Here is a 26,868-nt window from a genome sequence, read left to right on the forward strand (position 1 = left end):
TTTGAAATTTCGAATTTCCATACCAAAAATATGTCAATTACTGAAAGCGGCGGTGGGTCACATTTTGCCCCCCCCCCCCCTGCAGTTTTCAAAATATACCAAACATCCCAATTTCGATACCTGAGCCATATTTTGGACCCAAATTCCGGCTCTCTGCACCTATTCGCCGTTTTAAATTCCAACTTTTTATTTAAAAAATCTGGCAATTACTGACAGCGACGGTGGGTCACATTTTGCCCAAACCCCCCCTGCAGTTTTCAAAATATCCCAAACATCCCAAATTCGAAACCTGAGCCATATTTTGGACCCAAATTCTGTCTCTCTGCACCTATTCGCAGTTTGAAATTTCGACTTTCTATACCAAAAATATGCCAATTACTGAAAGCGGCGGTGGGTCACATTTTGCCCAAACCCCCCTGCAGTTTTCAAAATATCACAAACATCCCAAATTCGATACCTGAGCCATATTTTCGACCCAAATTCTGGCTCTCTGCACCTATTCGCTGTTTGAAATTCAGACTTTTTATACCAAAAATCTGCCAATTACTGAAAGCGGCGGTGGGTCACATTTTGCCCAAACCCCCCTGCAGTTTTCAAAATGTCACAAACATCCCAAATTCGATACCTGAGCCATATTTTCGACCCAATTTCTGGATCTTTGCACCCATTCGCAGTTTGAAGTTCCGAATTTTTATACCAAAAATATGCCAATTACGCAAAGCGGCGTTGGGTCTTATTTTGCCCAAACCCCCCCTGCAGTTTTCAAAATATCCCAAACATCCCAAATTCGATACCTGAGCCATATTTTCGACCCAAATTCTGGCTCTCTGCACCTATTCGCAGTTTGAAGTTCCGACTTTTTATACCAAAAATATGCCAATAACTGAAAGCGGCGGTGGGTCACATTTTGCCCAAACCCCCCTACAGTTTTCAAAATATCCCAAACATCCCAAATTCGATACCTGAGCCATATTTTCGACCCAAATTCTGGCTCTCTGCACCTATTCGCAGTTTGAAATTCCGAATTTTTATACCAAAAATATGCCAATTACTGAAAGCGGCGGTGGGTCACATTTTGCCCAAACCCCCCTGCAGTTTTCAAAGTATCCCAAACATCCCAAATTCGATACCTGAGCCATATTTTGGACCCAAATTCTGGCTCTCTGCACCTATTCGCAGTTTGAAATTCCGAATTTTTATAACAAAAATAAGCCAATTACTGAAAGCGGCGGTGGGTCACATTTTGATCAACCTCCCCTGCAGTTTTCAAAATATCCCAGACATCCCAAATTCGTTACCTGAGCCATATTTTGGACCCAAATTCTGGCTCTTTGCACCTATTCGAAGATTAAAATTACGACTTTTTATCTCAAAAATATGCCAATTACTGAAAGCAGCGGTGGGTCACATTTTGCCCAAACCCCCCTGCAGTTTTCAAAATATCCCAAACATCCCAAATTCGATACCTGAGCAATATTTTCGACCCAAATTCTGGCTCTCTGCACCTATTCGCAGTTTGAAGTTCCGACTTTTTATACCCAAATTATGCCAATTACTGAAAGCGGCCGTGGGTCACATTTTGCCCAAACCCCACTGCAGTTTTCAAAATATCCCAAACATTACAAATTCGATACCTGAGCCATATTTTCGACCCAAATTCTGGCTCTCTGCACCTATTCATAGTATGAAATTCCGACTTTTTATACCAAAAATATACCAATTACTGAAAGCGGCGGTGGGTCACATTTTGCCCAAACCCCCCTGCAGTTTTCAAAATATCCCAAACATCCCAAATTCGATACCTGAGCCATATTTTCGACCCAAATTCTGGCTCTCTGCACCTATTCGCAGTTTGAAATTTCGAATTTCTATACCAAAAATATGTCAATTACTGAAAGCAGCGGTGGGTCACATTTTGCCCAAACCCCACCTGCAGTTTTCAAAATATCCCAAACATCCCAAATTCGATACCTGATCCATATTTTGGACCCAAATTCTGGCTCTCTGCACCTATTCGCCGTTTTAAATTCCGACTTTTTATTTAAAAAATCTGCCAATTACTGAAAGCGACGGTGGGTCACATTTTGCCCAAACCCCCCTGCAGTTTTCAAAATATCCCAGACATATCAAATTCGATACCTGAGAAATATTTTGGACCCAAATTCTGGCTCTCTGCACCTATTCGCAGTTTGAAATTCCGACTTTTTATACCAAATATCTGCCAATTACTGAAAGCGGCGGTAGGTCACATTTTGCCCAAACCCCCCTGCAGTTTTCAAAATATCCCAAACATCCCAAATTCGATACCTGAGCCATATTTTGGACCCAAATTCTGGCTCTCTGCACCTATTCGCCGTTTGAAATTCCGACTTTTTATACCAAAAATATGGCAATTACTGAAAACGGCGATGGGTCACATTTTGCCCAAACCCCCAAGCAGTTTTCAAAATATCCCAGACATCCCAAATTCGATACCTGAGCCATATTTTGGACCCAATTTCTGGCTCTCTGCACTTATTCGCAGTTTGAAATTACGACTTTTTATCTCAAAAAATATGCCAATTACTGAGAGCGGCGGTGGGTCACATTTTGCCCAAACCCCCCTGCAGTTTTCAAAATATCCCAGACATCCCAAATTCGATACCTGAGCCATATTTTCGACCCAAATTCTGGCTCTCTGCACCTATTCGCAGTTTGAAGTTCCGACTTTTTATACCAAAAATATGCCAATAACTGAAAGCGGCGGTGGGTCACATTTTGCCCAAACCCCCCTACAGTTTTCAAAATATCCCAAACATCCCAAATTCGATACCTGAGCCATATTTTCGACCCAAATTCTGGCTCTCTGCACCTATTCGCAGTTTGAAATTCCGAATTTTTATACCAAAAATATGCCAATTACTGAAAGCGGCGGTGGGTCACATTTTGCCCAAACCCCCCTGCAGTTTTCAAAGTATCCCAAACATCCCAAATTCGATACCTGAGCCATATTTTGGACCCAAATTCTGGCTCTCTGCACCTATTCGCAGTTTGAAATTCCGAATTTTTATAACAAAAATAAGCCAATTACTGAAAGCGGCGGTGGGTCACATTTTGATCAACCTCCCCTGCAGTTTTCAAAATATCCCAGACATCCCAAATTCGTTACCTGAGCCATATTTTGGACCCAAATTCTGGCTCTTTGCACCTATTCGAAGATTAAAATTACGACTTTTTATCTCAAAAATATGCCAATTACTGAAAGCAGCGGTGGGTCACATTTTGCCCAAACCCCCCTGCAGTTTTCAAAATATCCCAAACATCCCAAATTCGATACCTGAGCAATATTTTCGACCCAAATTCTGGCTCTCTGCACCTATTCGCAGTTTGAAGTTCCGACTTTTTATACCCAAATTATGCCAATTACTGAAAGCGGCCGTGGGTCACATTTTGCCCAAACCCCACTGCAGTTTTCAAAATATCCCAAACATTACAAATTCGATACCTGAGCCATATTTTCGACCCAAATTCTGGCTCTCTGCACCTATTCATAGTATGAAATTCCGACTTTTTATACCAAAAATATACCAATTACTGAAAGCGGCGGTGGGTCACATTTTGCCCAAACCCCCCTGCAGTTTTCAAAATATCCCAAACATCCCAAATTCGATACCTGAGCCATATTTTCGACCCAAATTCTGGCTCTCTGCACCTATTCGCAGTTTGAAATTTCGAATTTCTATACCAAAAATATGTCAATTACTGAAAGCAGCGGTGGGTCACATTTTGCCCAAACCCCACCTGCAGTTTTCAAAATATCCCAAACATCCCAAATTCGATACCTGATCCATATTTTGGACCCAAATTCTGGCTCTCTGCACCTATTCGCCGTTTTAAATTCCGACTTTTTATTTAAAAAATCTGCCAATTACTGAAAGCGACGGTGGGTCACATTTTGCCCAAACCCCCCTGCAGTTTTCAAAATATCCCAGACATATCAAATTCGATACCTGAGAAATATTTTGGACCCAAATTCTGGCTCTCTGCACCTATTCGCAGTTTGAAATTCCGACTTTTTATACCAAATATCTGCCAATTACTGAAAGCGGCGGTGGGTCACATTTTGCCCAAACCCCCCTGCAGTTTTCAAAATATCCCAAACATCCCAAATTCGATACCTGAGCCATATTTTGGACCCAAATTCTGGCTCTCTGCACCTATTCGCCGTTTGAAATTCCGACTTTTTATACCAAAAATATGGCAATTACTGAAAACGGCGATGGGTCACATTTTGCCCAAACCCCCAAGCAGTTTTCAAAATATCCCAGACATCCCAAATTCGATACCTGAGCCATATTTTGGACCCAAATTCTGGCTCTCTGCACTTATTCGCAGTTTGAAATTACGACTTTTTATCTCAAAAAAATATGCCAATTACTGAAAGCGGCGGTGTGTCATATTTTGCCCAAACCCCACCTGCAGTTTTCATAATATCCCAAACATCCCAATTTCGATACCTTAGCCATATTTTGGACCCAAATTCTGGCTCTCTACACCTATTCGCCGTTTTAAATTCCGACTTTTTATTTTAAAAATCTGCCAATTACTGAAAGCGACGGTGGGTCACATTTTGCCCAAACCCCCCTGCAGTTTTCAAAATATCCCAGACATATCAAATTCGATACCTGAGCCATATTTTGGACCCAAATTCTGGCTCTCTGCACCTATTCGCCGTTTGAAATTCCGACTTTTTATACCAAAAATATGGCAATTACTGAAAACGGCGATGGGTCACATTTTGCCCAAACCCCCAAGCAGTTTTCAAAATATCCCAGACATCCCAAATTCGATACCTAAGCCATATTTTCGACCCAAATTCTGGCTCTCTGCACCTGTTCGCAGCTTGAAATTTCGAATTTCTATACCAAAAATATGTCAATTACTGAAAGCAGCGGTGGGTCACATTTTGCCCAAACCCCACCTGCAGTTTTCATAATATCCCAAACATCCCAATTTCGATACCTTAGCCATATTTTGGACCCAAATTCTGGCTCTCTACACCTATTCGCCGTTTTAAATTCCGACTTTTTATTTTAAAAATCTGCCAATTACTGAAAGCGACGGTGGGTCACATTTTGCCCAAACCCCCCTGCAGTTTTCAAAATATCCCAGACATATCAAATTCGATACCAGAGCCATATTTTGGACCCAAATTCTGGCTCTCTGCACCTATTCGCAGTTCGAAACTCCGACTTTTTATACCAAAAATCTGCGAATTACTGAAATCGGCAATGGGTCACATTTTGCCCAAACCCCCCTGCAGCTTTCAAAATATCCCAAACATCCCAAATTCGGTATTTGAGCCATATTTTCGACCCAAATTCTGGCTCTCTGCACCTATTCACAGTATGAAATTCTGAATTTTTATACCAATATTATGCCAATTACTGAAAGCGGCGGTGGGTCACATTTTGCCCAAACCCCCCTGCAGTTTTCAAAATATCCCAAACATCCCAAATTCGATACCTGATCCATATTTTTGACCCAAATTCTGGCTCTCTGCATCTACTCGCAGTTTGAAATTTCGACTTTCTATACCAAAAATATGCCAATTACTGAAAGTGGCGGTGGGTGACATTTTACCCAAACCCCCCAGCAGTTTTCAAAATATCCCAAACATCCCAAATTCTATACCTGAGCCATATTTTGGACCCAAATTCTGGCTCTCTGCACCAATTCGCAGTTTGAAGTTCCGAATTTTTATACCAAAAATATGCCAATTACTGAAAGCGGCGGTGGGTCACATTTTGCCCAAACCCCCTTCCGGTTTTCAAAATATCCCAAACAACCCAAATTCGATACCTGAGCCATATTTTGGACCCAAATTCTGGCTCTCTGCACCTATTCGCAGTTTGAAAATTCGACTTTCTATACCAAAAATATGCCAATTACTGAAAGCGGAGGTGGGTCACATTTTGCGCAAACCCCCCTGCAGTTTTCAAAATATCAGAAACATCCCAAATTCGATACCTGAGTCGTATTTTGGACCCAAATTCTGGCTTTCTGCACGTATTCGCAGTTTAAAATTCCGACTTTTTATACCAAAAATATGCCAATTACTGAAAGCGGCGGTGGGTCATATTTTGCCCAAACCCCCCTGCAGTTTTTAAAATATCACAAACATCCCAAATTCGATACCTGAGCCATATTTTGGACTCAAATTCTGGCTCTCTGTACCTATTCGCAGTTTGAAATTCCGAGTTTTTATACCAAAAATGTGCCAATTACTGAAAGCGGCGTTGGGTCACATTTTGCCAAACCACCCAGCAGTTTTCAAAATATCCCAAACATCCCAAATTCGATACCTGAGCCATATTGTGGACTCAAATTCTGGCTCTCTGCACCTATTCGCCGTTTGAAATTCCGAATTTTTATACCAAAAATCGGCCAATTACTGTAAGCGGCGGTGGGTCACATTTTGCCCAAACCCCCCTGCAGTTTTCAAAATGTCCCAAACATCCCAAATTCGATACCTGAGCCATATTTTCGACCCAAATTCTGGCTCTCTGCACCTATTCGCAGTTTGAAATTTCGAATTTCTATACCAAAAATATGTCAATTACTGAAAGCGGCGGTGGGTCACATTTTGCCCAAACCCCACTTGCAGTTTTCAAAATATCCCAAACATCCCAAATTCGATACCTGAGCCATATTTTGGACCCAAATTCTGGCTCTCTGCACCTGTTCGCAGTTTGAAATTTCGAATTTCTATACCAAAAATATGTCAATTACTGAAAGCAGCGGTGGGTCACATTTTGCCCAAACCCCACCTGCAGTTTTCAAAATATCCCAAACATCCCAATTTCGATACCTTAGCCATATTTTGGACCCAAATTCTGGCTCTCTACACCTATTCGCCGTTTTAAATTCCGACTTTTTATTTTAAAAATCTGCCAATTACTGAAAGCTACGGAGGGTCACATTTTGCCATAACCCCCCTGCAGTTTTAAAAATATCCCAGACATATCAAATTCGATACCTGAGCCATATTTTGGACCCAAATTCTGGCTCTCTGCACCTATTAGCAGTTCGAAATTCCGACTTTTTATTTTAAAAATCTGCCAATTACTGAAATCGGCGGTGGGTCACATTTTGCCCAAACTCCCCTGCAGCTTTCAAAATATCCCAAACATCCCAAATTCGGTACTTGAGCCATATTTTCGACCCAAATTCTGGCTCTCTGCACCTATTCACAGTATGAAATTCTGAATTTTTATACCAATATTATGCCAATTACTGAAAGCGGCCGTGGGTCACATTTTGCCCAAACCCCCTGCAGTTTTCAAAATATCCCAAAGATCGTAAATTCGATACCTGATCCATATTTTTGACCCAAATTCTAGCTCTCTGCATCTACTCGCTGTATGAAATTTCGACTTTCTATACCAAAAATATGCCAATTACTGAAAGTGGCGGTGGGTCACATTTTGCCCAAACCCCCCTGCAGTTTTCAAAATATCCCAAACATCCCAAATTCGATACCTGAGCCATATTTTGGACCCAAATTCTAGCTCTCTGTACCTATTCGCAGTTTGAAATTCCGACTTTTTATACCAAAAATGTGCCAATTACTGAAAGCGGCGTTGGGTCACATTTTGCCCAAACCCCCCTGCAGTTTTCAAAATATCCCAAACATCCCAAATTCGATACCTGAGCCATATTGTGGACTCAAATTCTGGCTCTCTGCACCTATTCGCCGTTTGAAATTCCGACTTTTTATAACAAAAATCGGCCAATTACTGAAAGCATCGGTGGGTCACATTTTGCCCAAACCCCCCCCTGCAGTTTTTAAAATGTCCCAAACATCCCAAATTCGATACCTGAGCCATATTTTCGACCCAAATCCTGGCACTCTGCACGTATTCGCATTTTGAAATTCCGACTTTTTATACCAAAAATATGCCAATTACTAAAAGCGGCGGTGGGTCACATTTTGCCCAAACCCCCCTGCAGTTTTCAAAATATCACAAACATCCCAAATTCGATACCTGAGCCATATTTTGGACCCAAATTCTGGCTCTCTGTACCTATTCGCATTTTGAAATTCCGACTTTTTATACCAAAAATGTGTCAATTACTGAAAGCGGCGTTGGGTCACATTTTGCCCAAACCCCCCCTGCAGTTTTCAAAATATCCCAAACATCCCAAATTCGATACCTGAGCCATATTGTGGACTCAAATTCTGGCTCTCTGCACCTATTCGCCGTTTGAAATTCCGACTTTTTATACCAAAAATCGGCCAATTGCTGAAAGCGGCGGTGGGTCACATTGTGCCCAAACCCCCCGTGCAGTTTTCAAAATGTCCCAAACATCCCAAATTCGATACCTGAGCCATATTTTCGACCCAAATTCTGGCTCTCTGCACATATTCGCAGTTTGAAATTCCGACTTTTTATACCAAAAATATCCCAATTACTGAAAGCAGCGGTGGGTCAAATTTTGCCCAAACCCCCCTGCAGTTTTCAAAATATCCCAAACATCCCAAATTCGATACCTGAGAAATATTTTCGACCCAAATTCTGGCTCTCTGCACCTGTTCGCAAATTGAAATTACGACATTTTATTTTAAAAATCTGCCAATTATTGAAAGCGACGGTGGGTCACATTTTGTCCAAACCCCCCTGCAGTTTTCAAAATATCCCAGACATATCAAATTAGATACCTGAGCCATATTTTGGACCCAAATTCTGGCTCTGTGCACCTATTCGCAGTTTGAAATTCCGACATTTTATACCAAAAATCTGCCAAATACTGAAAGCTGCGGTGGGTCACATTTTGCCCAAACACCCCTGCAGTTTTCAAAATATCCCAAATTCGATACCTGAGCCATATTTTCGACCCAAATTCTGGCTCTGTGCACCTATTCGCCGTTTGAAATTCCGACTTTTTATAAAGTTACGTTTTTATAAAATTACGACTTTTTAAGTTAAGTTTTTATAAAATTACGACTTTTTATCTCAAAAATATGCCAATTACTGAAAGCAGCGGTGGGTCACATTTTGCCCAAACCCCCCTGCAGTTTTCAAAATATCCCAAACATCCCAAATTCGATACCTGAGCCATATTTTCGACCCAAATTCTGGCTCTCTACACCTATTCGCAGTTTGAAATTTCGAATTTCCATACCAAAAATATGTCAATTACTGAAAGCGGCGGTGGGTCACATTTTGCCCCCCCCCCTGCAGTTTTCAAAATATACCAAACATCCCAATTTCGATACCTGAGCCATATTTTGGACCCAAATTCCGGCTCTCTGCACCTATTCGCCGTTTTAAATTCCAACTTTTTATTTTAAAAATCTGCCAATTACTGAAAGCGACGGTGGGTCACATTTTGCCCAAACCCCCCCTGCAGTTTTCAAAATATCCCAAACATACCAAATTCGAAACCTGAGCCATATTTTGGACCCAAATTCTGTCTCTCTGCACCTATTCGCAGTTTGAAATTTCGACTTTCTATACCAAAAATATGCCAATTACTGAAAGCGGCGGTGGGTCACATTTTGCCCAAACCCCCCTGCAGTTTTCAAAATATCACAAACATCCCAAATTCGATTCCTGAGCCATATTTTCGACCCAAACTCTGGCTCTCTGCACCTATTCGCTGTTTGAAATTCCGACTTTTTATACCAAAAATCTGCCAATTACAGAAAGCGGCGGTGGGTCACATTTTGCCCAAACCCCCCTGCAGCTTTCAAAATGTCACAAACATCCCAAATTCGATACCTGAGCCATATTTTCGACCCAAATTCTGGATCTTTGCACCTATTCGCAGTTTGAAGTTCCGAATTTTTATACCAAAAATATGCCAATTACGCAAAGCGGCGTTGGGTCTTATTTTGCCCAAACCCCCCCTGCAGTTTTCAAAATATCCCAAACATCCCAAATTCAATACCTGAGCCATATTTTGGACAGAAATTCTGGCTCTCTGCACCTATTCGCAGTTTGAAATTCCGACTTTTTATACCAAAAATATGCCAATTTCCTGAAAGGGGCGGTGGATCACATTTTGCCCAAACTCCCCTGCAGTTTTCAAAATATCCCAGACATCCCAAATTCGATACCTGAGCCATATTTTCGACCCAAATTCTGGCTCTCTGCACCTATTCGCAGTTTGAAGTTCCGACTTTTTACACCAAAAATATGCCAATAACTGAAAGCGGCGGTGGGTCACATTTTGCCCAAACCCCCCTACAGTTTTCAAAATATCCCAAACATCCCAAATTCGATACCTGAGCCATATTTTCGACCCAAATTCTGGCTCTCTGCACCTATTCGCAGTTTGAAATTTCGAATTTCTATACCAAAAATATGTCAATTACTGAAAGCGGCGGTGGGTCACATTTTGCCCAAACCCCACCTGCAGTTTTCAAAATATCCCAAACATCCCAAATTCGATACCTGATCCATATTTTGGACCCAAATTCTGGCTCTCTGCACCTATTCGCCGTTTTAAATTCCGACTTTTTATTTAAAAAATCTGCCAATTACTGAAAGCGACGGTGGGTCACATTTTGCCCAAACCCCCCTGCAGTTTTCAAAATATCCCAGACATATCAAATTCGATACCTGAGAAATATTTTGGACCCAAATTCTGGCTCTCTGCACCTATTCGCAGTTTGAAATTCCGACTTTTTATACCAAATATCTGCCAATTACTGAAAGCGGCGGTGGGTCACATTTTGCCCAAACCCCCCTGCAGTTTTCAAAATATCCCAAACATCCCAAATTCGATACCTGAGCAATATTTTGGACCCAAATTCTGGCTCTCTGCACCTATTCGCCGTTTGAAATTCCGACTTTTTATACCAAAAATATGGCAATTACTGAAAACGGCGATGGGTCACATTTTGCCCAAACCCCCAAGCAGTTTTCAAAATATCCCAGACATCTCAAATTCGATACCTGAGCCATATTTTGGACCCAAATTCTGGCTCTCTGCACTTATTCGCAGTTTGAAATTACGACTTTTTATCTCAAAAAAATATGCCAATTACTGAAAGCGGCGGTGTGTCACATTTTGCCCAAACCCCCCCGCAGTTTTCAAAATATCCAAAACATCCCAAATTCGATACCTGAACCGTATTTTCGACCCAAATTCTGGCTCTCTGCACCTATTCGCAGTTTGAAGTTTCGAATTTTTATACCAAAATTATGCCAATTACTGAAAGCGGCGGTGGGTCACATTTTGCCCAAACCCCCCTGCAGTTTTCAAAATATCCCAAACATCCCAAATTCGATACCTGAGCCATATTTTCGACCCAAATTCTGGCTCTCTGCACCCATTCGCAGTTTGAAATTTCGAATTTCTATACCAAAAATATGTCAATTACTGAAAGCGGCGGTGGGTCACATTTTGCCCAAACCCCACCTGCAGTTTTCAAAAGATCCCAAACATCCCAAATTCGATACCTGATCCATATTTTCGACCCAAATTCTGGCTCTCTGCACCTATTCGCCGTTTTAAATTCCGACTTTTTATACCAAATATCTGCCAATTACTGAAAGCGGCGGTGGGTCACATTTTGCCCAAACCCCCCTGCAGTTTTCAAAATGTCCCAAACATCCCAAATTCGATACCTGAGCCATATTTTCGACCCAAATTCTGGCTCTTTGCATCTATTCGCAGTTTGAAGTTCCGAATTTTTATACCAAAAATATGCCAATTACGCAAAGCGGCGTTGGGTCTTATTTTGCCCAAACCCCCCTGCAGTTTTCAAAATATCCCAAACATCCCAAATTCGATACCTGAGCTATATTTTGGACAGGAATTCTGGCTCTCTGCACCTATTCGCAGTTTGAAATTCCGACTTTTTATACCAAAAATATGCCAATTTCCTGAAAGGGGCGGTGGATCACATTTTGCCCAAACTCCCCTGCAGTTTTCAAAATATCCCAGACATCCCAAATTCGATACCTGAGCCATATTTTCGACCGAAATTCTGGCTCTCTGCACCTATTCGCAGTTTGAAGTTCCGACTTTTTGTACCAAAAATATGCCAATAACTGAAAGCGGCGGTGGGTCACATTTTGCCCAAACCCCCCTACAGTTTTCAAAATATCCCAAACATCCCAAATTCGATACCTGAGCCATATTTTCGACCCAAATTCTGGCTCTCTGCACCTATTCGCAGTTTGAAATTCCGACTTTTTATACCAAAAATATGTCAATTACTGAAAGCGGCGGTGGGTCACATTTTGCCCAAACCCCACCTGCAGTTTTCAAAATATCCCAAGCATCCCAAATTCGATACCTGAGCCATATTTTCGACCGAAATTCTGGCTCTCTGCACCTATTCGCAGTTTGAAATTTCGAATTTCTATACCAAAAATATGTCAGTTACTGAAAGCGGATGTGCGTCACATTTTGCCCAAACCCCACCTGCAGTTTTCAAAATATCCCAAACATCCCAAATTCGAAACCTGAGGTAAGCCATATTTTGGACCCAAATTCTGGCTCTATTCACCTATTCGCCGTTTTAAATTCCGACTTTTTATTTAAAAAATCTGCCAATTACTGAAAGCGACGGTGGGTCACATTTTGCCCAAACCCCCCGGCAGTTTTCAAAATATCCCAGACATATCAAATTCGTTACCTGAGCCATATTTTGGACCCAAATTCTGGCTCTCTGCACCTATTCGCAGTTCGAAATTCCGACTTTTTATACCAAAAATCTGCCAAGAACTGAAAGCGGCGGTGGGTCACATTTTGCCCAAACCCCCCTGCAGCTTTCAAAATATCCCAAACATCCCAAATTCGATACCTGAGCCATATTTTCGACCCAAATTCTGGCTCTCTGCACCTATTCACAGTATGAAATTCCGAATTTTATAACAAAAATCTGCCAATTACTAAAACCGGCGGTGGGTCACATTTTGCCCAAAAATCCCCTGCAATTTTCAAAATATCCCAAACATCCCAAATTCGATACCTAAGCCATATTTTGGACCCAAATTCTGGCTCTCTGCATCTACTCGCAGTTTGAAATTTCGACTTTCTATACCAAAAATATGCCAATTACTGAAAGCGACGGTGGGTCACATTTTACCCAAACCCCCCTACAGTGTTCAAAATATCCCAAACGTCCCAAATTCGATACCTGAGCCGTATTTTGGAGCCAAATTCTGGCTCTCTGCACCTATTCGCGGATTAAAATTCCGAATTTTTATACCAAAAATATGCCAATAACTGAAAGCAGCGGTGGGTCACATTTTGCCCAAACCCCAACGCAGTTTTCAAAATATCCCAAACATCCCAAATTCGATACCTGAGCCATATTTTCGACCCAAATTCTGGCTCTCTGCACCTATTCGCAGTTTGAAATTCCGGTTTTTTATACCAAAAATATGCCAATTACTGAAAGCGGCGATGGATCACATTTTGCCCAAACCCCCCTGCAGTTTTCAAAATATCCTAAACATCCCAAATTCGATACCTGAGCCATATTTTGGACCCAAATTCTGGCTCTCTGCACCTATTCGCAGTTTGAAATTCCAACTTTTTATAACAAAAATATGCCAATTACTGTAAGCGGCGGTGGGTCACATTTTGCCCAAACTCCCCTGCAGTTTCAAAATATCCCAGACATCCCAAATTCGATACCTGAGCCATATTTTGGACCCAACTTCTGGCTCTCTGCACCTATTCGCAGTTTGAAATTACGACTTTTTATCTCAAAAAAATATGCCAATTACTGAAAGTGGTGGTGTGTAACATTTTGCCCAAACCCCCCTGCAGTTTTCAAAATATCCCAAACATCACAAATTCGATACCTGAGCCATATTTTCGACCCAAATTCTGGCTCTCTTCACCTATTCGCAGTTTGAAATTTCGAATTTCTATACCAAAAATATGTCAACTACTGAAAGCGGCGGTGGGTCACATTTTGTCCAAATCCCAGCTGCAGTTTTCAAAATATCCCAAACATCCCAAATTCGATACCTGATCCATATTTTGGACCCAAATTCTGGCTCTCTGCACCTATTCGCCGTTTTAAATTCCGACATTTTATTTAAAAAATCTGCCAATTACTGAAAGCGGCGGTGGGTCACATTTTGCCTAAACCCCCTTGAAGTTTTCAAAATATCCCAGACATATCAAATTTGATACCTGAGAAATATTTTGGACCCAAATTCTGGCTCTCTGCACCTATTCGCAGTTTGAAATTCCGACTTTTTATACCAAATATCTGCCAATTACTGAAAGTGGCGGTGGGTCACAATTTGCCTAAACACCCCTGCAGTTTTCAAAATATCCCAAACATCCCAAATTCGATACCTGACCCATATTTTCGACCCAAATTCTGGCTCTCTGCACCTATTCACAGTTTGAAATTCCGACTTTTTGTACCAAAAATATGCCAATTACTGAAAGCGGCGGTGGGTCACATTTTGCCCAAACCCCCCTGCAGTTTTCAAAATATCCCAAACATTCCAAATTCGATACCTAAGCCATATTTTGGACCCAAATTCTGGCTCTCTGCACCTATTCGCAGTTTAAAATTCCGAATTTTATACCAAAAATATGCCAATTACTGAAAGCGGCGATGGGTCACATTTTGCCCAAACCCCCCTGCAGTTTTCAAAATATCCCAAACATCCCAAATTCGATACCTGACCCATATTTTGGACCCAAATTCTGGCTCTCTGCACCTATTCACAGTATGAAATTCCGACTTTTTATACCAAAAATCTGCCAATTACTGAAAGCGGCGGTGGGTCACATTTTGCCCAAACCTCCCCTGCAATTTTCAAAATATCCCAAACATCCCAAATTCGATACCTGAGCCATATTTTTGACCCAAATTCTGGCTCTCTGCATCTACTCGCAGTTTGAAATTCCGACTTTTTATACCAAAAATATGGCAATTACTGAAAACGGCGATGGGTCACATTTTGCCCAAACCCCCATGCAGTTTTCAAAATATCACAGACATCTCAAATTCGATACCTGAGCCATATTTTGGACCCAAATTCTGGCTCTCTGCACCTATTCGCAGTTTGAAATTACGACTTTTTATCTCAAAAAAAAGCCAATTACTGAAAGCGGCGGTGTGTCACATTTTGCCCAAACCCCCCTGCAGTTTTCAAAATATCCCAAACATCCCAAATTCGATACCTGAACCATATTTTCGACCCAAATTCTGGCTCTCTGCACCTATTCGCAGTTTGAAGTTTCGAATTTTTATACCAAAATTATGCCAATTACTGAAAGCGGCGGTGGGTCACATTTTGCCCAAACCCCCCCCCCCCCTCCCTGCAGTTTTCAAAATATCCCAATCATCCCAAATTCGATACCTGAGCCATATTTTGGACCCAAATTCTTGCTCTCTGCACCTATTCGCCGTTTTAAATTCCGACTTTTTATTTTAAAAATCTGTCAATTACTGAATGCGACGGCAGGTCACATTTTGTCCAAACCCCCCCTGCAGTTTTCAAAATATCCCAAACATCCCAAATTCGACACTTGAGCCGTATTTTGGACCCAAATTCTGGCTCTCTGCACCTATTCGCAGTTTAAAATTCCGACTTTTTATACCAAAAATATGCCAATTACTAAAAGCGGCGGTGGGTCACATTTTGACCAAATCCCCCTGCAGTTTTCAAAATATCCCAAACATCCCAAATTCGATACTCGAGCCATATTTTGGACCCAAATTCTGGCTCTCTACACCTTTTCGCAGTTTGAAATTACGACTTTTTATACCAAAAATATGCCAATTACTGAAAGCGGCGGTGGGTCAAATTTTGCCCAAACCCCCCTGCAGTTTTAAAATATCCCAAACATCCCAAATTCGATACCTGAGCCATATTTTCGACCCAAATTCTGGCACTTTGCACCTATTCGCAGTTTGAAGTTCCGAATTTTTATACCAAAAATATGCCAATTACTGAAAGCAGCGGTGGGTCACATTTTGCCCAAACCCACCTGCAGTTTTCAAAATATCCCAAACATCCCAAATTCGATACCTGAGCCCTTTTTTCGACCCAAATTCTGGCTCTCTGCACCTATTCGCAGTTTGAAATTTCGAATTTCTATACCAAAAATATGTCAATTACTGAAAGCGGCGGTGAGTTACATTTTGCCCAAACCCCCTGCAGTTTTCAAAATATCCCAAACATCCCAAATTCGATATCTCAGCCATATTTTGACCCAAATTCTGTCTCTCTGCACCTATTCGCAGTTTAAAATTTCGACTTTCTATACCAAAAATATGCCAATTACTGAAAGCGGCGGTGGGTCACATTTTGCCCAAACCCCCTGCAGTTTTCAAAATATCCCAAACATCCCAAATTCGATACCTGAACCATATTTTCGACCCAAATTCTGGCTCTCTGCACCTATTCGCCGTTTTAAATTCCGAATTTTTATTTTAAAAAATCGGCCAATTACTGAAAGCAACGGTGGGTCACATTTTGCCCAAATCCCCCTGCAGTTTTCAAAATATCCCAGACATATCAAATTCGATACCTGAGCCATATTTTGGACAGACATTCTGGCTCTCTGCACCTATTCACAGTTTGAAATTTCGACTTTTTATACCAAAAATCTGCCAATTACTGAAAGCGGAGGTGGGTCAGATTTTGCCCAAACCCCCCTGCAGTTTTCAAAATATCACAAACATCCCAAATTCGATACCTGAGCCATATTTTCGACCCAAATTCTGGCTCTCTGCACCTATTCGCAGTTTGAAATTCCGACTTTTTATTCCAAAAATATGCCAATTACTGAAAGCGGCGGTGGGTCACATTTTGCCCAAACCCCCCTGCAGTTTTCAAAATATCCCAAACATCCCAAATTCGATACCTGAGCCATATTTTTGACCAAAATTCTGGCTCTCTGCACCTATTCGCAGTTTAAAATTCCGACTTTTTATACCAAAAATATGCCAATTACTGATAGCGGCGGTGGGTCACATTTTGCCCAAACCCCCCTGCAGTTTTCTAAATTTCCCAAACATCCCAAATTCGATACCTGAGCCATATTTTGGACCCAAATTCTGGCTCTCTGCACCTATTCGCAGTTTGAAATTCCGACTTTTTATACCAAAAATATGCCAATTACTGAAAGCGGCATATTTTATACCAAGTAATTGGCATATTTTCGGTAGGAAACGTCGTAATTTGAAACTGAAAATAGGTGCAGAAATTCAGAATTCGGCTCAAAAATCACGCTCAAGAGTCAAATTTTCGACCTTTCACACATTTTAAAAACTGTAGGGGGGTTTGGGCAAAATATGCCCATGGCCGTTTTCAGTAATTGGCATATTTTCGGTATAAAAAGTCGTAATTTGAAACTGAATTTAGGTGCAGAGAGTCAGAATTCAGATAAAAAATCACGCTCAGGAGTCAAATTTCCGACATTTCAGACATTTTGAAAACTGCAGGGGGTTTGGGCAAAATATGACCCATCGCCGTTTTCAGTAATTGGCATATGTTCGGTATAAAAAGTCGTAATATGAAACTGAAAATAGGTGCAGAGAGTCAGAATTCGGATAAGAAATCACGCTCAGGAGTCAAATTTCCGACATTTCAGACATTTTGAAAACTGCAGGGGGGTTTGGGCAAAATATGACCCATCGCTGTTTTTAGTAATTGGCATATTTTCGGTATAAAAAGTCGTAATTTGAAACTGAAAATAGGTGCAGAGAGTCAGAATTCGGCTCAAAAATCACTCTCAGGAGTCAAATTTCCGATATTTCAGACATTTTGAAAACTGCAGGGGGGTTTGGGCAAAATATGACCCATCGCGGTTTATAGTAATTGGCATATTTTCGGTATAAAAAGTCGTAATTTGAAACTGAAAATAGGTGCAGAGAGTCAAAATTCGGCTCAAAAATCACTCTCAGGAGTCAAATTTCCGATATTTCAGACATTTTGAAAACTGCAGGGGGGTTTGGCCAAAATATGACCCATCGCGGTTTATAGTAATTGGCATATTTTCGGTAGGAAACGTCGTAATTTGAAACTGAAAATTGGTGCAGAGAGTCAGAATTCGGATAAAAAATCACGCTCAGGAGTCAAATTTCCGACATTTCAGACATTTTGAAAATTGCAGGGGGGTTTGGCCAAAATATGACCCATCGCCGTTTTCAGTAATTGGCATATTTTCGTTATAAAAAGTCGTAATTTGAAACTGAAAATAGGTGCAGAGAGTCAGAATTCGGCTCGAAAATCACGCTCAGGAGTCAAGTTTCCGACATTTCAAACATTTTGAAAACTGCAGTGGGGTTTCGGCAAAATATGACCCATCGCCGTTTTCAGTAATTGGCATATGTTCGGTATAAAAAGTCGTAATATGAAACTGAAAATAGGTGCAGAGAGTCAGAATTCGGATAAAAAATCACGCTCAGGAGTCAAATTTCCGACATTTCAGACATTTTGAAAATTGCAGGGGGGTTTGGCCAAAATATGACCCATCGCCGTTTTCAGTAATTGGCATATTTTCGGTACGAAACGTCGTAATTTGAAAATGAAAATAGGTGCAGAGAGTCAGAATTCTGCTCAAAAATCACGCTCAGGAGTCAAATTTCTGACATTTCAGACATTTAGAAAACTGCAGGGGGGTTTGGGCAAAATATGACCCATCGCCGTTTACAGTAATTGGCATATTTTCGTTATGAAACGTCGTAATTTGAAACTGAAAATAGGTGCAGAGAGTCAGAATTCGGCTCAAAAATCACGCTCAGGAGTCAAATTTCCTACATTTCAGACATTTTGAAAACTGCAGGGGGGTTTGGGCAAAATATGACCCATCGCCGTTTTCAGTAATTGGCATATTTTCAGTAGAAAAAGTCGTAATTTGAAACTGAAAATAGGTGCAGAGAGTCGGAATTCGGCTCAAAAATCACTCTCAGGAGTCAAATTTCCGATATTTCAGACATTTTGAAAACTGCAGGGGGGTTTGGGCAAAATATGACCCATCGCCGTTTATAGTAATTGGCATATTTTCGGTAGGAAACGTCGTAATTTGAAACTGAAAATAGGTGCAGAAAGTCAGAATTCGGCTCAAAAATCACGCTCAGGAGTCAAATTTTCGACATTTCACACATTTTAAAAACTGCAGGGGGGTTTGGGCAAAATATGACCCATCGCCGTTTTCAGTAATTGGCATATTTTCGGTATGAAACGACGTAATTTGAAACTGAAAATAGGTGCAGAGAGTCAGAATTCGGCTCAAAAATCACGCTCAGGAGTCAAATTTCCGACATTTCAGACATTTTGAAAACTGCAGGGGGGTTTGGGAAAAATATGACCCATCGCCGTTTTCAGAAATTGGCATATTTTCGGTATAAAAAGTCGTAATTTGAAACTGAAAATAGGTGCAGAGAGTGAGAATTCGGCTCAAAAATCACGCTCAGGAGTCAAATTTCCGACATTTCAGACATTTTGAAAAGTGCAGGGGGGTTTGGGCAAAATATGACCCATCGCCATTCTTAGTAATTGGCATATTTTCGGTATAAAAAGTCGTAATTTGAAACTGAAATTAGGTGCAGAGAGTCAGAATTCAGATAAAAAATCACGCTCAGGAGTCAAATTTCCGACATTTCAGACATTTTGAAAACTGCAGGGGGGTTTGGGCAAAATATGACCCATCGCGGTTTTCAGTAATTGGCATATTTTCGGTATAAAAAGTCGTAATTTGAAACTGAAAATAGGTGCAGAGAGTCAGAATTCGGCTCAAAAATCACGCTCAGGAGTCAAATTTCCTACATTTCAGACATTTTGAAAACTGCAGGGGGGTTTGGGCAAAATATGACCCATCGCCGTTTTCAGTAATTGGCATATTTTCAGTATAAAAAGTCGTATTTTGAAACTGAAAATAGGTGCAGAGAGTCAGAATTCGGCTCAAAAATCATTCTCAAAAGTCAAATTTCCGATATTTCAGACATTTTGAAAACTGCAGGGGGGTTTGGGCAAAATATGACCCATCGCTGTTTTTAGTAATTGGCATATTTTCGGTATAAAAAGTCGTAATTTGAAACTGAAAATAGGTGCAGAGAGTCAGAATTCGGCTCAAAAATCACTCTCAGGAGTCAAATTTCCGATATTTCAGACATTTTGAAAACTGCAGGGGGGTTTGGGCAAAATATGACCCATCGCGGTTTATAGTAATTGGCATATTTTCGGTATAAAAAGTCGTAATTTGAAACTGAAAATAGGTGCAGAGAGTCAAAATTCGGCTCAAAAATCACTCTCAGGAGTCAAATTTCCGATATTTCAGACATTTTGAAAACTGCAGGGGGGTTTGGCCAAAATATGACCCATCGCGGTTTATAGTAATTGGCATATTTTCGGTAGGAAACGTCGTAATTTGAAACTGAAAATTGGTGCAGAGAGTCAGAATTCGGATAAAAAATCACGCTCAGGAGTCAAATTTCCGACATTTCAGACATTTTGAAAATTGCAGGGGGGTTTGGCCAAAATATGACCCATCGCCGTTTTCAGTAATTGGCATATTTTCGTTATAAAAAGTCGTAATTTGAAACTGAAAATAGGTGCAGAGAGTCAGAATTCGGCTCGAAAATCACGCTCAGGAGTCAAGTTTCCGACATTTCAAACATTTTGAAAACTGCAGTGGGGTTTCGGCAAAATATGACCCATCGCCGTTTTCAGTAATTGGCATATGTTCGGTATAAAAAGTCGTAATATGAAACTGAAAATAGGTGCAGAGAGTCAGAATTCGGATAAAAAATCACGCTCAGGAGTCAAATTTCCGACATTTCAGACATTTTGAAAATTGCAGGGGGGTTTGGCCAAAATATGACCCATCGCCGTTTTCAGTAATTGGCATATTTTCGGTACGAAACGTCGTAATTTGAAAATGAAAATAGGTGCAGAGAGTCAGAATTCTGCTCAAAAATCACGCTCAGGAGTCAAATTTCTGACATTTCAGACATTTAGAAAACTGCAGGGGGGTTTGGGCAAAATATGACCCATCGCCGTTTACAGTAATTGGCATATTTTCGTTATGAAACGTCGTAATTTGAAACTGAAAATAGGTGCAGAGAGTCAGAATTCGGCTCAAAAATCACGCTCAGGAGTCAAATTTCCTACATTTCAGACATTTTGAAAACTGCAGGGGGGTTTGGGCAAAATATGACCCATCGCCGTTTTCAGTAATTGGCATATTTTCAGTAGAAAAAGTCGTAATTTGAAACTGAAAATAGGTGCAGAGAGTCAGAATTCGGCTCAAAAATTACTCTCAGGAGTCAAATTTCCGATATTTCAGACATTTTGAAAACTGCAGGGGGGTTTGGGCAAAATATGACCCATCGCCGTTTATAGTAATTGGCATATTTTCGGTAGGAAACGTCGTAATTTGAAACTGAAAATAGGTGCAGAAAGTCAGAATTCGGCTCAAAAATCACGCTCAGGAGTCAAATTTTCGACATTTCACACATTTTAAAAACTGCAGGGGGGTTTGGGCAAAATATGACCCATCGCCGTTTTCAGTAATTGGCATATTTTCGGTATGAAACGACGTAATTTGAAACTGAAAATAGGTGCAGAGAGTCAGAATTCGGCTCAAAAATCACGCTCAGGAGTCAAATTTCCGACATTTCAGACATTTTGAAAACTGCAGGGGGGTTTGGGAAAAATATGACCCATCGCCGTTTTCAGAAATTGGCATATTTTCGGTATAAAAAGTCGTAATTTGAAACTGAAAATAGGTGCAGAGAGTGAGAATTCGGCTCAAAAATCACGCTCAGGAGTCAAATTTCCGACATTTCAGACATTTTGAAAAGTGCAGGGGGGTTTGGGCAAAATATGACCCATCGCCATTCTTAGTAATTGGCATATTTTCGGTATAAAAAGTCGTAATTTGAAACTGAAATTAGGTGCAGAGAGTCAGAATTCAGATAAAAAATCACGCTCAGGAGTCAAATTTCCGACATTTCAGACATTTTGAAAACTGCAGGGGGGTTTGGGCAAAATATGACCCATCGCGGTTTTCAGTAATTGGCATATTTTCGGTATAAAAAGTCGTAATTTGAAACTGAAAATAGGTGCAGAGAGTCAGAATTCGGCTCAAAAATCATTCTCAGAAGTCAAATTTCCGATATTTCAGACATTTTGAAAACTGCAGGGGGGTTTGGGCAAAATATGACCCATCGCCGTTTATAGTAATTGGCATATTTTCGGTAGGAAACGTCGTAATTTGAAACTGAAAATATGTGCAGAAAGTCAGAATTCGGCTCAAAAATCACGCTCAGGAGTCAAATTTTCGACATTTCACACCATTTAAAAACTGCAGGGGGGTTTGGGCAAAATATGACCCATCGCCGTTTTCAGTAATTGGCATATTTTCGGTATGAAACGACGTAATTTGAAACTGAAAACAGGTGCAGAGAGTCAGGATTCGGCTCAAAAATCACGCTCAGGAGTCAAATTTTCGACATTTCAGAAATTTTAAAAACTGCAGGGGGATTTGGGCAAAATATGACCCATCGCCGTTTTCAGTAATTGGCATATGTTCGGTATAAAAAGTCGTAATTTGAAACTGAAAATAGGTGCAGAGAGTCAGAATTCGGCTCGAAAATCACGCTCAGGAGTCAAGTTTCCGACATTTCAAACATTTTGAAAACTGCAGTGGGGTTTCGGCAAAATATGACCCATCGCCGTTTTCAGTAATTGGCATATGTTCGGTATAAAAAGTCGTAATATGAAACTGAAAATAGGTGCAGAGAGTCAGAATTCGGATAAAAAATCACGCTCAGGAGTCAAATTTCCGACATTTCAGACATTTTGAAAATTGCAGGGGGGTTTGGCCAAAATATGACCCATCGCCGTTTTCAGTAATTGGCATATTTTCGGTACGAAACGTCGTAATTTGAAAATGAAAATAGGTGCAGAGAGTCAGAATTCTGCTCAAAAATCACGCTCAGGAGTCAAATTTCTGACATTTCAGACATTTAGAAAACTGCAGGGGGGTTTGGGCAAAATATGACCCATCGCCGTTTACAGTAATTGGCATATTTTCGTTATGAAACGTCGTAATTTGAAACTGAAAATAGGTGCAGAGAGTCAGAATTCGGCTCAAAAATCACGCTCAGGAGTCAAATTTCCTACATTTCAGACATTTTGAAAACTGCAGGGGGGTTTGGGCAAAATATGACCCATCGCCGTTTTCAGTAATTGGCATATTTTCAGTAGAAAAAGTCGTAATTTGAAACTGAAAATAGGTGCAGAGAGTCAGAATTCGGCTCAAAAATCACTCTCAGGAGTCAAATTTCCGATATTTCAGACATTTTGAAAACTGCAGGGGTGTTTGGGCAAAATATGACCCATCGCCGTTTATAGTAATTGGCATATTTTCGGTAGGAAACGTCGTAATTTCAAACTGAAAATAGGTGCAGAAAGTCAGAATTCGGCTCAAAAATCACGCTCAGGAGTCAAATTTTCGACATTTCACACATTTTAAAAACTGCAGGGGGGTTTGGGCAAAATATGACCCATCGCCGTTTTCAGTAATTGGCATATTTTCGGTATGAAACGACGTAATTTGAAACTGAAAATAGGTGCAGAGAGTCAGAATTCGGCTCAAAAATCACGCTCAGGAGTCAAATTTCCGACATTTCAGACATTTTGAAAACTGCAGGGGGGTTTGGGAAAAATATGACCCATCGCCGTTTTCAGAAATTGGCATATTTTCGGTATAAAAAGTCGTAATTTGAAACTGAAAATAGGTGCAGAGAGTGAGAATTCGGCTCAAAAATCACGCTCAGGAGTCAAATTTCCGACATTTCAGACATTTTGAAAAGTGCAGGGGGGTTTGGGCAAAATATGACCCATCGCCATTCTTAGTAATTGGCATATTTTCGGTATAAAAAGTCGTAATTTGAAACTGAAATTAGGTGCAGAGAGTCAGAATTCAGATAAAAAATCACGCTCAGGAGTCAAATTTCCGACATTTCAGACATTTTGAAAACTGCAGGGGGGTTTGGGCAAAATATGACCCATCGCGGTTTTCAGTAATTGGCATATTTTCGGTATAAAAAGTCGTAATTTGAAACTGAAAATAGGTGCAGAGAGTCAGAATTCGGCTCAAAAATCACGCTCAGGAGTCAAATTTCCTACATTTCAGACATTTTGAAAACTGCAGGGGGGTTTGGGCAAAATATGACCCATCGCCGTTTTCAGTAATTGGCATATTTTCAGTATAAAAAGTCGTAATTTGAAACTGAAAATAGGTGCAGAGAGTCAGAATTCGGCTCAAAAATCATTCTCAGGAGTCAAATTTCCGATATTTCAGACATTTTGAAAACTGCAGGGGGGTTTGGGCAAAATATGACCCATCGCCGTTTATAGTAATTGGCATATTTTCGGTAGGAAACGTCGTAATTTGAAACTGAAAATATGTGCAGAAAGTCAGAATTCGGCTCAAAAATCACGCTCAGGAGTCAAATTTTCGACATTTCACACCATTTAAAAACTGCAGGGGGGTTTGGGCAAAATATGACCCATCGCCGTTTTCAGTAATTGGCATATTTTCGGTATGAAACGACGTAATTTGAAACTGAAAACAGGTGCAGAGAGTCAGAATTCGGCTCAAAAATCTCGCTCAGGAGTCAAATTTTCGACATTTCAGAAATTTTAAAAACTGCAGGGGGATTTGGGCAAAATATGACCCATCGCCGTTTTCAGTAATTGGCATATGTTCGGTATAAAAAGTCGTAATTTGAATCTGAAAATAGGTGCAGAGAGTCAGAATTCGGCTCGAAAATCACGCTCAGGAGTCAAGTTTCCGACATTTCAAACATTTTGAAAACTGCAGTGGGGTTTCGGCAAAATATGACCCATCGCCGTTTTCAGTAATTGGCATATGTTCGGTATAAAAAGTCGTAATATGAAACTGAAAATAGGTGCAGAGAGTCAGAATTCGGATAAAAAATCACGCTCAGGAGTCAAATTTCCGACATTTCAGACATTTTGAAAAATGCAGGGGGGTTTGGCCAAAATATGACCCATCGCCGTTTTCAGTAATTGGCATATTTTCGGTACGAAACGTCGTAATTTGAAAATGAAAATAGGTGCAGAGAGTCAGAATTCGGCTCAAAAATCACGCTCAGGAGTCAAATTTCTGACATTTCAGACATTTAGAAAACTGCAGGGGGGTTTGGGCAAAATATGACCCATCGCCGTTTACAGTAATTGGCATATTTTCGTTATGAAACGTCGTAATTTGAAACTGAAAATAGGTGCAGAGAGTCAGAATTCGGCTCAAAAATCACGCTCAGGAGTCAAATTTCCTACATTTCAGACATTTTGAAAACTGCAGGGGGGTTTGGGCAAAATATGACCCATCGCCGTTTTCAGTAATTGGCATATTTTCAATAGAAAAAGTCGTAATTTGAAACTGAAAATAGGTGCAGAGAGTCAGAATTCGGCTCAAAAATCACTCTCAGGAGTCAAATTTCCGATATTTCAGACATTTTGAAAACTGCAGGGGGGTTTGGGCAAAATATGACCCATCGCCGTTTATAGTAATTGGCATATTTTCGGTAGGAAACGTCGTAATTTGAAACTGAAAATAGGTGCAGAAAGTCAGAATTCGGCTCAAAAATCACGCTCAGGAGTCAAATTTTCGACATTTCACACATTTTAAAAACTGCAGGGGGGTTTGGGCAAAATATGACCCATCGCCGTTTTCAGTAATTGGCATATTTTCGGTATGAAACGACGTAATTTGAAACTGAAAATAGGTGCAGAGAGTCAGAATTCGGCTCAAAAATCACGCTCAGGAGTCAAATTTCCGACATTTCAGACATTTTGAAAACTGCAGGGGGGTTTGGGAAAAATATGACCCATCGCCGTTTTCAGAAATTGGCATATTTTCGGTATAAAAAGTCGTAATTTGAAACTGAAAATAGGTGCAGAGAGTGAGAATTCGGCTCAAAAATCACGCTCAGGAGTCAAATTTCCGACATTTCAGACATTTTGAAAAGTGCAGGGGGGTTTGGGCAAAATATGACCCATCGCCATTCTTAGTAATTGGCATATTTTCGGTATAAAAAGTCGTAATTTGAAACTGAAATTAGGTGCAGAGAGTCAGAATTCAGATAAAAAATCACGCTCAGGAGTCAAATTTCCGACATTTCAGACATTTTGAAAACTGCAGGGGGGTTTGGGCAAAATATGACCCATCGCGGTTTTCAGTAATTGGCATATTTTCGGTATAAAAAGTCGTAATTTGAAACTGAAAATAGGTGCAGAGAGTCAGAATTCGGCTCAAAAATCACGCTCAGGAGTCAAATTTCCTACATTTCAGACATTTTGAAAACTGCAGGGGGGTTTGGGCAAAATATGACCCATCGCCGTTTTCAGTAATTGGCATATTTTCAGTATAAAAAGTCGTAATTTGAAACTGAAAATAGGTGCAGAGAGTCAGAATTCGGCTCAAAAATCATTCTCAGGAGTCAAATTTCCGATATTTCAGACATTTTGAAAACTGCAGGGGGGTTTGGGCAAAATATGACCCATCGCCGTTTATAGTAATTGGCATATTTTCGGTAGGAAACGTCGTAATTTGAAACTGAAAATATGTGCAGAAAGTCAGAATTCGGCTCAAAAATCACGCTCAGGAGTCAAATTTTCGACATTTCACACCATTTAAAAACTGCAGGGGGGTTTGGGCAAAATATGACCCATCGCCGTTTTCAGTAATTGGCATATTTTCGGTATGAAACGACGTAATTTGAAACTGAAAATAGGTGCAGAGAGTCAGAATTCGGCTCAAAAATCACGCTCAGGAGTCAAATTTTCGACATTTCAGAAATTTTAAAAACTGCAGGGGGATTTGGGCAAAATATGACCCATCGCCGTTTTC

The sequence above is a fragment of the Procambarus clarkii genome, chromosome 29, assembly GCF_040958095.1.
Source record: "Procambarus clarkii isolate CNS0578487 chromosome 29, FALCON_Pclarkii_2.0, whole genome shotgun sequence".
Classification (NCBI taxonomy): domain Eukaryota; kingdom Metazoa; phylum Arthropoda; class Malacostraca; order Decapoda; family Cambaridae; genus Procambarus; species Procambarus clarkii.